The 9,540-nt window shown below is 43.2% G+C and overlaps 2 non-coding genes across 2 annotated transcripts; both read right to left on the bottom strand.

The window, feature by feature from the left end:
- Positions 1-5,426: 5,426 nt before the first annotated feature.
- trnal-cag (transfer RNA leucine (anticodon CAG)) lies at positions 5,427-5,509 on the bottom strand. Its single transcript has one exon. It is a non-coding gene; the product is annotated as a tRNA-Leu (tRNA).
- A 522-nt stretch (positions 5,510-6,031) lies between these two features.
- trnas-aga (transfer RNA serine (anticodon AGA)) lies at positions 6,032-6,113 on the bottom strand. Its single transcript has one exon. It is a non-coding gene; the product is annotated as a tRNA-Ser (tRNA).
- Between the last annotated feature and the right edge of the window lie 3,427 nt (positions 6,114-9,540).

Below are 9,540 nucleotides of genomic sequence, written 5' to 3'. Positions count from 1 at the left end.
TATTATCATAACTAATACTATACTATACTGTGTATATGTATATATATAATAAATCATTTTTATTAGCAACAAATAGTTTACACTTCAAAATAAATGTACAAAACTTACTCATAAACTGGGTCCATCTTTTCCAACGTTCAACTGGCTGGCAACGGGGTCAAACAAATCCGGAAATCCCTGCCGTTGAAATTCTGCTCCATGCCCCTCTCGACGCAGCAAGAAGAGATAAGCTAGCTAACAACCTAAAAAAACCTCTGACACTCACTGAAACTCACTGAAATTCACCAAAAGTCACTGAAGCGCACTAAAGCAACTACAACCTCCACAAACACCTACGCGCACTAGCGTTAGTGTTGTTGCGTCTTTACGCAGGGATTTTATGTCAGCTGGGTATTGTAGTCCATTAGATTTTTTATACCATTCAATTCAGTAGCTTGTCCTCTTTCATTGGACTACAAACATGGCCGTGTCAGAATTTGAAGTAATAGTGCCTGCACGTTTTCAGCCCTTCAGCGGCCCATCGGGTTTAACCACTGCAGTACTGTTAACCTGCTAGCATCTTTGCTTATCTAAACACAGTTTTCATTTCTGTCCAATGCGAGACAATTACCAACCCCTATAAAGGAGAGGTTCTGCTTCTCAATTCAATTCAATTCAGTTCAGTTTCCACTGACCACTTCCTGTTATGCAACAAATACACTATGATTCAATGTTGAGCTAATGCCACAGCCACAAAGTCAATCAAGGATTGTTTTTTGAAGACGTTTCGCCACTTCCCCAAGTGGCTTCTTCAGTTCTGCTACTTTTCTGGTTGGGAATCCGAGTTTTATGTGTTCAGGACCTCTGTGGGTGGATCTTGCAGGAGCTCACATGACTACGATCCCTATAGTTCAGGGTTCGGCAACCCAAAATGTTGAAAGAGCCATATTGGACCAAAAAAACAAAAAACAAATATGTCTGGAGCCACAAAAAATTAAAAGCCTTATATAAGCCTTATAATAAAGGCAACACATGCTGTATGTATCTATATTAGCTATATTAGCCTACTATCAAAATGACTAAGTTGGCTACAAATACATAATGAACCTTCATGATTACATGTTTATTTTCCCTGCAGCGCATCCTGTAGGGAATGACGCACCACGTGACTGCTCTGTTGTACGACAACTCCATTACAATATTAATGAATTATGTTTCATTGCTTTGATGAAATTAAAGAAATGCAATGAAGAAATCCGATTTTTGATGTCATTTTTATTTTGAGGATTCGAAAAAACAACAACAAAATGGAACGTGCATAACGTGCCCCTTATCTGGGCAACAAACAGAGTGCAATAAAACGCAGCCTGCATTTATAAAAATAAAACAGCAGCCTTTTGAAAAGGTAAAGTATATAAAATCTAATTCATACAGTTTAAGTTTGATTTCTGTCCAAATACCAAGCAAGTCAGTGCAAGGGTAAAACAAAGCAGCATCCTCTTCTCTTTTGGCACGCAACCAACGCAGCTACCCTCGGACCTGAGCAACAAAACACAATAATATCCCCAAGTGTCATTCCACATATATACTGACGAAAATCAGAAATCACTTTATAGAAACAGCCACTTCGTTACTAAATATGTGCCGATGACAGGATTGTGTTCTTACCCGTTTAATGTGACGTCTGTTTTCGGATCAATGGTCAGCTTCTCAACATCGGGCATGTAAGATGTAACTTTAATCTTGACGCAGGACTGCAAGCTCTCATCTGTGAGGCGGGTGCGATATTTTGATTTGATTGATTTTTGATTTGATGTAGTTCATGTTTGGAGATGCAATCCACTTCTTAAATCTATTTTTGCGCTGCTCTAATTTCTCCAGAAGTAATGCAATCGCACTTTTTCTCTCACTCCCAACTGGGCACTTGGCTGCAAATGTAACATGCCTTCCCTGGAAATGTCTTTCCACTGGCTTAGGAAGTGGAAAGACATTTTCCACTGGCTTCCACTTCTACTCTTTTTGTTATTTGACAACTTCTCGCTACAGAGCAAACATTCAGGCAATCCTTCCGCATTGGCAATGAATGCAAATGATTCGGTCCTTTGGGATCCATGGCCCATCACACAGCCACCGGTTTGTTTACAACAGCCACCTGCCTGGCATCCCGCCCTGCTGATAGAAACGTGTATCGCAGGCTATGACGCAAATCTTCGTTGACAGAAATGTTGAAATTGAATATTTATTCTAAACATTTTTACAGCATTGGAAAACGTTAAGAATGTTTGTGTCATGTTTGTCCTCCTACAGAAACCATATTAAAACAAAAAATTATATTTCCCTCCCCCATCTTTTTCCATTTTCAAACATTTTTGAAAAAGCTCCAGGGAGCCACTAGGACAGCGCTAAAGAGCTACATGCGGCTCTAGAGCCGCGGGTTACCGACCCCTGCTATAGTTGGTTAATGGCCAGTTAACGACCAGAAACTCTGGGATGAAGGGACAGGGTTGTGATCAGGTGAGAGCTGTTGCCTCACTAGTTGACGGCCCATCGTTAGAGTTTGAGTGGGAGTGAAGTCTGCTAGGAAGAGTTGTAAACAGGTGAGAGCTGATGCCTCAGCCCTCCCCCTCTGTTTAGAGAGGGTTTTTCCAATTTCACATAGACGCTTCTTTGACTCCTCTTTCATACCATCTGTCCTCCCTGTCTAGGATTTGGACATTATTATCCTCAAAGGAATGACCACTGTCTTTGAGGTGGAGGTGAACTGCTGAGTCTTGTCCTGAGGAGGTGGCTCTCCTGTGCTGTGCCATCCTTCTGTGTAGTGGTTGTTTGGTTTCACCAATATAGAGTGGCGAAACGGCTAGAATGAAAAGCATTCCAGAATGAAAGAAAGCATTCCCAAATGAAAGGCAGAAATCTAGAATGAGAGGCAGCATTCTGGAATAGACATCCATCCACCCATTCCAGAATGATAGGCAGGATTCCGGAATGGTAGACAAAATTCTGGAATTAAACCCCTAACCCGACAGTGACCTGTGATGTCATCCGATTGGAGCCAGAGACTGACCCTCCTTAAGAGCAACAGTGGCAAGAAAAAACAGGAAGAACCCCTGAAAGTTTTGTCCAACGTCTCAGCTGTTACCTTTAATATTATCATAACAGATGAAATCATTCAATTGGATTTTGTGGTCTGGGTTAGATCAGTCAGCGTTTTAAATGAAAACTTATTTCTCCTCCTCTGAAGAACTGTCAGGAGTGGGATTTGAACCCACGCCTCCAGTGGAGACTGCGACCTGAACGCCAGCTGGCGAAGGATCGTCCGTACAATGTTGGAAAATGTTGGACACAAGAGCCAATCACAAGCCTTCAATTGCTGGAGGTGCGCCCAATCAGCTAGCGGATTTCTTCCCCACTGTCCAACATTTCCAACATTTGACCAATCACGGTGGACAAATGTTGGAGCAGAGAATCAGTATGGCGCATACCGGTCATCATTCATTCTGCATGGGAGGAGTTTTTTGTTTGTTTGCCTGTTACTTTTTGATCGGGACTGAAGGGACATTTATTTGTAAATATGGGTCGGATTACAGCGTTATTTGGGATGTAAGAAAATATGATTTTGAGTTAATAAACCCGAAACAGTCTCATTTCATGTGTCTGTGGTCTGTGTTATGCAACAAGGGTAAATAGAGTACAACACAGGAGAGTCCCTGCTTAATAGCAACACTCCGTTTACTTTAGGCAGACTGTTAAAACGTTTATCCATATGTCCATTTGTAAAAATGATGCCAAAAATGTAGCAGATGCAGATCAACACTAGCATTCCTGTGGTCGCCGGTTCGAATCCAAGCTGTGGTCCAAAGTAAAATCCTAAGTATTTCAAAAGTTTGAAATACGTACATAAATTAGATATGTTTCCACAGCTTTCCTTTCTTTTTTCATTTTTCCCTTTTTCCCCTCTTTTTCCTCTTCTTTTCTTCTCCCCCCTTCTTCCCCATCTTAGACGGACGAATGTTCCCCAGCTTAGTGCATGGTCTTGTCCAGTTTGTCCTGTCCAGTTTGGTGTTGGTGCTCCTTTACTTGTTTTCCATTTCATTCGCAGGTAAATCTGCGCCGACCAGAGTCTCCGTTTGACAGACAGCTATCACAGAAAGTTGCCGACAGCTGAGCAAGTACTCACGTGCCAACATGGCACAAGTTGAATTGCTTCCAAGCCGGCTGTGTTCACGATCACATGGTCGTTTGAGACTACAAGCCTTCACTGTCCATTCTACGCTGTTTACTTTATTAGGAAGGTGCTCTACAATTGTCCCAACAAGCAGGGGGAGCACTGAACATAAAACTCTCTTTCTCACATGTTATTGTCATGTGTTTTTGTGAAAGATAAGGCTGACTTGTTTTCTTGCTTCTCTATTTAAACAATCTGAAATCTTCACTGACACTGATGTGGACAGACTGAGAGTGTCTCTGTGCTATCTCAACAAGTCTTGAGCCAGAGATGAGAGTTTTCATCTGCATTCATGGTCACCACATAATGAATCATTCTGACTATTGTGATGCCCTGAGATGAGGTCCAGTATTCTGGAATGGAAGTTACCATTCCAGAATGGAAGGCAACATTCCGGGACAAACATCGGCATAACAGAATGAAGAGCACATTTGCAGAATGAAAGACAGCATTCCGGAATGAAAGTCAAAATTCCGCAATGAAAGGCAGAAATCTAGAATAAGTGGCAGCATACCAGAATAGACATCAGTATTCCGGAAGGATAGGCAGAATTCCCGAATAACAGTCAGTATTCTGGAACAGAGGTCAGTATTCCGTAACAGAAGTCAGCAAGACAGCATTCTGGAATGAAAAGCATTCCAGAATAAAAGAAAGTATTCCCAAATGAAAGGCAGAAATCTAGAATGAGTGGCAGCATACCATAATAGACATCCACCCACTCCAGAATAATAGGCAGGATTAAGGAATGGTAGACAAAATTCCGGAGTTAAACCCCTAACCCGACAGCGGCCTGTGACGTCATGGAAGTCAGCATTCCGACATGGAAGGCAACATTCCGGGACAAAAGTCAGCAAGACAGCATTCTGGAATGAAAAGCATTCCAGATTGAAAGGCAGAAATCTAGAACGAGCGGCAGCATACCAGAATAGACATCCATCCACGCCAGAATGGTAGACAGGATTCCAGAATGGTAGACAAAATTCCGGACTTAAATCCCTAACCTGACAGCAGCCTGTGACGTCATCCAATCAGAGCCAGAGACTGAACCTCCTTAGGGGCAACAGTGGCAAGAAAAAACAGGAAGAACCCCTGTAGGTTTGGTGTAATGTCTCATCATATCAGATGAAATCATCCAATTGGCTTCTGTGGTCTGGGTTAGAATCTAAGTCAGTCAATGTCTTAAATGATTACTTATTTCCCCTCCAGAGGAAATAAACAGAACTGTCAGGAGTGGGATTTGAACCCACGCCTCCAGTGGAGACTGCGACCTGAACGCAGCGCCTTGGACCGCTCGGCCATCCTGACATGAAAAGCGTGCTGTCCACAACAAGTTTGGAAAATCTCAAGGATGAATACTTAATAAACAATCTGAAATCTTCACTGACACTGATGTGGACAGACTCAGAGTGTGTCTGTCTATGCTATCTCAACAAGTCTTGAGCCAGAGATGAGATTTTTCATCTGGTCACCACATGATGAATCATTCTGACTATTGTAGTACCTTGAGATCTGCCTTTCCCAGGTGTTTTGTCCTTAAGGTGAAGCAGTCTCTGCCTCAGGGTGAAACTGGGTTTGAAATGTGCTGGGACGTTTTATCCTTTGCCTCCTCACTGCACACCAGTTGCTCTCGGTCCAGCGTTTTTAAAATGATAGTTTTTGGAAGTGTCAGATGGACTGTGCCAGGGTTTGGTCCTCAGACAGTCAATATAAATGGCAGCACTCTGACTGGTCAAGATGACCTTTTTCATAGAGCTCGTTGTTAACACATCAGACTTGTTAAGTGTAAACGATGGAGGGGCATAAAGTGATCTTGGAGATGAAAAGAACCGTTGTTGGCAGGATTCGAACCTGCGCGGGGAAACCCCAATGGATTTCTAGTCCATCGCCTTAACCACTCGGCCACAACAACCGGCAAAAGGTAACGATGAAGAGTCTGACGACCCAGGTTGGTTCTGTCCATGAGTGCATGGTCTTGTCCAGTTTGTCCTGTCCAGTTTGGTGTTGGTGCTCCTTTACTTGTTTTCCATTTCATTCGCAGGTTTGATTGTTCACACCTGTGATCAGTCATCAGCCAATCCTGCTGCAGCTTCCATCTAGTATATGTGTCCAATGGAAGCTGAGCAACATGTCAGCTACACACATAGAAACACTACACATAGTTTGTCATATAAATAACATGGATTGAATCATGTTGTACAGTCAATGGAAACAAAAAGCACTGAGAGTGGTGCTGGTAGTGCAGCAGTGGATGGAGGCTGAAGTGCTGCCACCTAGTGTCAATATTTGGTATTACTCTGACTACATATTCCACCTTTAACTCTCTGCCATATATACTGTGCCATGTGTGAAGTGATAATAAAATGTGAATGTGAATTTATTGTAAAGAACTTTACTTATTATCCCTGTTATAAGTGAGCAGTGTGTGTGTGTGTGTTTGATGGAGTGTGTAATGTCTGCTCAGTGTTACTGATGCTGCTGTGTGTGATCTGAAAACTGATCAAACTGTGATGTGTCTGATGCTGACAGAAGAATCAGAGGTCAGACAGTCGGATCCTCCTCTGTGACACCTTTAACATCATATCAGAAATCTCTGTCTGCTTCTGGTACATGCAGCTGATCACCAGCAGGGGGCTCACTGCTTTGCTGTCACTCAGGGGGCCTGTTCTGTCTGCAACTGGGATATGATGAGGTGAACTTCAGAGTTTTAATAGATTTCATTTGTCATGTGTTTATGATCATTTTATGAATCAGCTCAAATAAAGGAGACTCACTGAAGTCACAGTTTAGTGTTTTAATACTTATACACACTTATTTTGAAGCTGCTATCAACTTGATGAGTCTTCCTGTTGAAGCACGAGGCAGAACGTGTGTCAGAACATCCATGAACTGAGTAGATTAAGAGGAAAAGCTGATGTGTCACAGCTGCTGGTTGTGTTCTTTCAGTGTCTCCATCTTGATGAAATGAGGCTGTTTTACTTCCTCCAAGTAGAGTGGACCTGGCTCACAGAGTGCTGCTGCTGCTGTCTCTGTAAGCACCATGTTAAACAGCAGGCTCTGAATAGTGACGTCATGATGTCACAGTCACATCAGTCTAATCTCCCAATCGGAGAGAGAGCTGTCATCAACAGCAGGAAGTGCAGGAAGCTCATGGTGTGCAGGCCTCTGATGTGTGGAGGCTGTCGGCTTGTAGCAGCCAACAAGAAGGGAGTTTGTAAAAGTTCTCTGTAACTTTAGATGTGAGGATTCAGAAAGAACTTAGATCAGATATGTGCAGCACTTGTGCAACAGATACTCCAACAGTGACAGCTCTTCTGAAGAAAGCCTGAGGAGCTGAGACCTGGATGAGACACTGATACAGCTTTGCTCTGCTGACAGGAAGGATGAAGGCTGACCACACACACACACACACACACACACATAACACACACAGACACACACGCACATACATAACACAAACATATAGACACACACACGCTCTTACAGACACACCACACAAACATACATACAGAAACACACACATAACACATTCTTACACACACACACACACATATAGACGCATGTGTTGTCTTTTAAGTTCAACAGTAAAAACTATGGACAGAGCTTCCGTGACATCACCCGTTTGTTCGGTGGGAGGCTCCGGGACACTCTGATCGCTGCCATGTTGGCAGCGTTGTGTCCGCCAAAACTCAAACTCACGGACAAAGAGGGGTAGCACTAGCTGAGTTTAGGGGGGGCGGGCAAGAAACTCGTGCTGTGATATGGCAACCGTCTGTCGCTCAAGCGCCAACGCTCATAATTATGCGTAATTTTAAGTCTGAATACAATCCCACAGCAGCTCATCAACAAACTGAACCAGCTGGGGCTGAACTCCTTGCTGTGCAACTGGCTGCTGGACTTCCTCACCGGGAGACCTCAGACAGTGCGGGTCGGCAGAAACACATCCAGCACCATCACAATGAACACCGGGACTCCCCAAGGATGTGTGCTGAGCCCCCTCCTCTTCACTCTGCTGACCCATGACTGCACGTTAAAGTTTGTGGACGACATCTCCAGTGGAGATGAAACAAACTACAGGAATGAGATGCACCTTCTGGCCGAGTGGTGCAGAGACCACAACCTCTCCCTCAATGTGGAGATAACTGGGATAATTTGTATATCGGCTCGAAGGAACACTAGTTAGCTTTCTGATGGTGTCACTCTTAAAACTGAACACCAAACCGTTTTGCCTGTAGATCCAGTTATTTGGCAAGAGTGCTGGTCATTCTTCCATTAAGACATCATGTAAAACCAAAAACAGAGAAGCAGAGCAGCCATATTGTGTAACTCACCACCATCTCCACATCTTTGACATCACACACATAAAAATTATACTGTGTTTAGAGCAACTTCTTGTGATTCTGACGGTGTTCTTATTTTTGGTATAAAGGCTTCGGTTTGGACAAAAAGAGAAGTTGTTCGGAGGGTGCAACCCCCATTAAAATACATGGGATCTGCCCTGACAGGAGTGAAAGGAGAATCACACAGGTGTCTTAATTAGGGTACTCATTACTCTCTCATTACTCAGGAAACTAGAACAAGTATTAGGGAGTGCTCTCAAGTGCTCTCTAAGCAAAATAAAAAATAGCTTGGTTTCTATGGTGACCCCACAGGCTGCAACAAAACACCACTACAGGTGCTGGTCATATAATTAGAATATCATCAGAAGGTTGATTTATTTCAGTAATTCCATTCAAAAGGTGAAAGCTGTATAATGCAAACATTCATTCCACACAGACTGAAATATTTCAAGTGTTTATTTCTTTTAATTTTGATGGTTATAACGGACAACCAATGAAAACCCACATTCAGTATGTCAGGAAATGAGAATATGTGAAAAGGTTCAATATTGAAGACACCTGGAGCCACTCTAACCAGATAATGAACTCAAAACACCTGCAAAGGCCTTTAAATGGTCTCAGTCTAGTTCTGTAGGCTGCACAACCACAGGAAGACTGCTGACTTGACAGTTGCCCAAAAGACGACCATTGACACCTTGCACGAGGAGGGCAAGACACAAAGAGGCTGGCTGTTCACAGAGCTCTTTCCAAGCACATTAACAGAGAGGGAAGGGGTGTACAAGCAAGAGGGAGTACAAAGTGTTCTGCCCAAACAGGGACTTGAACCCTGGACCCTCAGATTAAAAGTCTGATGCTTCCAATACTTCACTAGTACACTTCATGTAGTGCAGTGAGTCCTGATTGACTTGCAATTGATCCTTTGTACAAGGGGGATTAGCTCAAATGGTAGAGCGCTCGCTTAGCATAAGAAGGGGTCCGATTTTCTCGCTGTCGCACGCA

Source organism: Parambassis ranga, unplaced genomic scaffold (genome assembly GCF_900634625.1).
Source record: "Parambassis ranga unplaced genomic scaffold, fParRan2.1 scaffold_37_arrow_ctg1, whole genome shotgun sequence".
NCBI classification, from domain to species: Eukaryota; Metazoa; Chordata; class Actinopteri; family Ambassidae; genus Parambassis; species Parambassis ranga.
Note: the sequence above shows the minus strand (reverse complement) of the source record. Positions and strands in the feature narration are given on the sequence as shown.